We start from the raw sequence: 4,685 nt of genomic DNA on the forward strand, positions 1-4,685 counted from the left end.
GTTTTACAAAATACCTGGCCAGAACTTCTCAAAGATCTCAAGGTCATTAAAAACAAGAGAAGTCTGAGAAACTGTCACAGACAGGAAGAGTCTGAGGAGATGTGATGACCGAATGTAATATGGGATCTTAGAACAGAAAAAGGACACTCGGGAAAAACTGGAGAAATCCAAACAAAGCATGGGCTTTAGTTGGTCGTGATGTGTCACAATTGGTTCATTGTGACAGGTGTACAACAGCAACTTTAGTATAGGGAAACTGGGAGTGGAGTATATGAAAACTAATATTCTTGCAACCTTTCTGTCCATCTACGATGATGCCAAAGAGTGTATTAAATCTTTTTAAAGATATGTTTTGAAAATTAAAAGGCTGTAGGATGTCAATATTTATAGATGTGGAATAACCCTCGAGGTACATTATTAAGGGCAAAAGCAAGCTGCAGAATTTCAGTGCCCATCAGTAAAGTTTTATTGGCACACCGGAACTCCCATTCATTTACGTCTTCTCCGTGGCTGCCTTTTCTGTTGCAACAACAGAGTGGGGTAGTTGCGTAAAAGACCAAGTATATGTTTCCGCCTGGCCCTGAATAGAAAATGTTAGCTGATCCCTGTGCTTGTCCATCTCTGGGGGAATAAATGAGAAATTGGTCACATGGTTTCCTCTGAGAGGAACAGGACCTCTGAGGGAAGTGGGGGTAATTGTTACTGGGTGTGTATTTGATATTGATATATATATATATTTAAATCTATTCAGGAAGAAGCTGGGCTCTAAGGGCTTTAGAATGGGGTTTGGGACATCTTAAATGGAAAGAGTGATGCCCAAAGAAATTTTAGGCATCAATTCTTTTACTGTTCAGAAATGCTTCCCAAAAATATGTCTGATCATGGTGAGTCAGAGTGCCAACATGGAGGGCTTCCTGGAGGCGGTGAGCCTTGAAAGCTGGAAATTAACGAGTTTAGACAGGTATATAGAGAAGGGGGTTAAGGACACGGAAAGAACTGGAACTCCACATTTTGTTGGACCTGGTCACTGATCCACGTGACAGCAATGTAAGGGAGGTGTTATTACCCTTCCGTGTTGGTTAAGAGAAAGAAGGTCGCACAGCTCAGGAGTTTTGCAGCCACAATTCCAGCTGTACTAGATTGAATGCGAAAACGACCTCTGTCATCCCCCACCAGCCACCTTTTTACCTACATTCTTGGCGTTGAGGCTTCACAGTTCTTCCGACCCAGGAAGGGCCTATTTCTCCACCTCTTGCATGGGGACTGACTCTGTGATTTGCTTTGTTTTACAGAATGAGGCAGAAACAGCAATCCCACATCTGAGCCTAGGCCACAACGGGCTCTGTCACTCTCTCTGGGGGCCCTGCACACCCTGACAACAAGCTCGGCTTAACTTTCTGGGTGAAGAGAGACATGTGGCCTGGTCACTTCCATCGCCCCTGGTGACAGCTAACCGACCACCTAACCTGGGTGAGGCCATCTAGACCAGCCAGTCCCCTACTCATCTGCCACGTGACCACAGGCATCTCAGGAGCCCAGATCAGCTGAGCTCAGCCCAAAGGAGCAGAGCCAACCGGTTAGCTGTGATGGTGAATTTTATGAGTCAACTTGACAGGGTCATGGGGCGCCCAGATATTTGGTTAACAGTTCCGCTGGGTGTGTCTGCAAGGGTGTTTCTGGATGAGATGAACATTTGAGTTGTGGTCTGATAAAGCGGATGGTCCTCCCCGATGTGGGTGGGCCTCAGCTAACCACTGGAGGCCTGACTAGAACAAGAGGTGGGATAAGGAAGAATTCTTTCTCTCTGCCTCTTTGAGCTGGTCTTCTGCCTAAGAACTCAGACTTGAACTGGAATTTACACCATTGGCTCTTGACTGCCTCTAGAACTGCATGAGCCAATTCTTTATAAAAATCTCTCTCGCTCTCGCTCTCGCTCTCGCTCTCTCTCTCTCTCCTCCCCCCATATCTCCTACTAGTTGTTTCTCTGGAGAACTCAGGCTAATTCACTGACCTGCAGACCCATGAGTAATCAGAGATGCTAAGCTACTGAGTTTGGGATAGTTTGTTACACAGCAGTAGCTAACTGATACATTGTATCTGCCACTGGTACACTATATCTGCCCATCTATCGAGTCTCTAATCTTAGAGGTGTCCCGTCACCATTGATTCTCTGTGGACCCAATTCTCACAGGGCAGGCATTCCTCTGTTTCTTCAAACAGCAGCTCTTCTTGAAATTCTGACATCTTTTAATTTAATCTAACCCAATAAATATTTGAGTGACACTTGGGCCAGCTCCTGGGGTTATAGCAGTAAATAATTAGGCACTGGCCCTGTGCTCATGGTACTTCCTGATCATGAGGGAGCTGACATTAGACAGATAATGATAGATGTAGTGAGCATTATGAGAAGTGAGGCACCTATGGGACCTGATTTTAGGCTGAAGAGTCCGAGAATGCCTCCGAGAGGAGGCGACTCGAAGGGCGTGGGAGGGTGTAGGAAGGAGAGGGTACTTTCTAGCAGAGGGAAAAGCAGGTGAGATGCCTCAAGGCAAGAAACAGCATGGCCTGGCTGGCGGGGCTTGGGGAGTCTGGGCATGGCAGGTGGTAGAGGGAGGGCCCAAGACTCAGCCAGAGTGTGGCCCTGGGTGCAAATCCTGGCTCCCCATGGCTGGGAGATCCCTGGCAAACTGCTTATCTCTGAGCTCTCTCACTTTTCTGTAAAATCAGGAAATGGTAGTACCCAGCTCCTAGGCTTGTGGTGAAAATAAAATATGATAGTGTGTGTAGAAAGTAGCATTCAGGAATGCCTGACTGTATGTTTTCTCTATAACTTAAAAACTTTTTATTGAAATAAGTGCAATCGACACCCGTGTATCCTCACCCAGGTTCACCGAATGGTAACATTCGATTTACCTCTCTCTTTACATATTATGGTTATTACAGAACCATTTGCAGGTACCTTGCAGACATCATAGCCCTTCACCCCAAAACACTTCAGTACGGATCTGATACAGAACCACAGTACAGTCATCAAATTCAGGAAATTTAATATTGAAACAATCCTTCTTATCTGGCAATACACATTCAAATTTCAACAAGTATCACAGTCATTATTTTCTTTCTCCGGCCCTATGATTCAATCTCAGATTACACACTGCAATCCGTTGTCACATCTCTTTAGACTCCTTTATAATCTGCATATTTCTTCGGTCTTTCCTCATCTTTCAGGAGCCTGAAGCTTTTGCAGGTGACAGGCCAGTTGAGTTCCTGAAAGTTGCTCAGTGTGGGTTAGCCTGATATTTTCACATGATTAAATTCAGGTTATGATGTCAGCGAAGTGGGTGATGGTAACTGATCACCTGGGTAAGGAGCTGTCTGCAAGTTTCCTCCCCTGAGAAACCGTGGTTTTAGAAATGTCGCTAGAGTTTAGGAAGGCTCAGGGACGGCCAGTTTTAGAGTTTTGTTTTGTTTTGTTTTGTTTTTTAGGCAAGGCAACCCTTGGTTGACCTCACAGATTACAAGGACCTTGTCAGCTTACAACCTCCTTTTTTTAAAAAAATTTTTTATGCCTACAGCACCTGGTCTTCCTAGGTGGTCTCCCATCCAAGTACTAACCAGGCCCGATCCTGCTTAGCTTCCGAGGTCAGACAAGATGGGGCGTGTTCAGGGTGGCATGGCCGTAGGTAGTTTTAGAGTTTTTATAGGTGTACACAGCTCCTGGAGCATCTGGCTTCCTATCTGTTGACACACAGGGAAACTGAGGCCCAGAAGAGACCAAGGCCAGGTTCAAGTGGGCTCCTCTTGCTCCTCCCTCCCCGTGGTCATTCCCAGGACTCAGGAAGTAGGGGCAGCTAGGGAGTGCTGGAGACCATTACCTTGCGCGTCACCAGCGGACACCTTCGATGTGGCCCCAGCATTTCGCTGTCATGGCCCCAGAAGCCCGTTGGAAGAACAGCCCTATTCCTAGGCATTTGCAGGTGGCCAGGGTAACTCAAGACAGGAGACTAGGTGCGGACCCGCCTCAGTCACACCTGCACGGACACCAGGTAGCTCACCTGCAGCAGGTGGTGGCTAAACCTTGTTCCTCCCTCCCGGCCCTGCTGGGGACCAAACACCAGAGTTGTGGAGGCCCCTCCTGCTCTTGGTCATAACTCACCCCTACAAACTCTCAACGCACCCGAACCACCACACTTCACTTGGAAGAGCAACAGACATCGCAAATTATCCATCAAACAGAATATGGCGGGGAAAAGCTAAGCTCACTCTAAGGAGACAAGCTGATGGGGGCCTCATCCTGGACCCTGAAGTCTTCAGATTCCAGTGCCGTCTAATCCCACTGGCTGCCATGCTGGCCTGGGGCTGATGCAGGATGATCTGGGGATGAGCTGGGAATAAAATCCAAATCGTGTTTCCTTTGTATTATTAAAGTTGTGCTGCGGGCAGATGCCTCCTTCACACGAGAGGACCACCACGGCCTCGTTTGGCAAGAGAGTTCCTTTCCTGACTTTGGCCTTGAGGTCCTGAGAGGTCCAGCCATTGACCACCACTCCTCGTCTACCTGGCTGCAGCCACACTGGCCACTTTCTGCTCCTTGAATGTGCAGCCCTTGTTCTCACCTGCTGTGGGTTGAATTGTGTCCCCCGCAAAACGTACATTGAAGTCCTTGGAATCTGTGGCTGTGACCA

The 4,685-nt window shown here is 47.5% G+C and overlaps 1 pseudogene; it reads right to left on the reverse strand.

Annotated features, from left to right (window-relative positions):
* Positions 1 to 3,566: 3,566 nt before the first annotated feature.
* Positions 3,567 to 3,685, reverse strand: LOC111737119 (annotated as a pseudogene).
* Positions 3,686 to 4,685: the final 1,000 nt, after the last annotated feature.

Source organism: Pteropus vampyrus, unplaced genomic scaffold, assembly GCF_000151845.1.
Source record: "Pteropus vampyrus isolate Shadow unplaced genomic scaffold, Pvam_2.0 Scaffold23, whole genome shotgun sequence".
In the NCBI taxonomy this organism is placed as follows: Eukaryota; Metazoa; Chordata; class Mammalia; order Chiroptera; family Pteropodidae; genus Pteropus; species Pteropus vampyrus.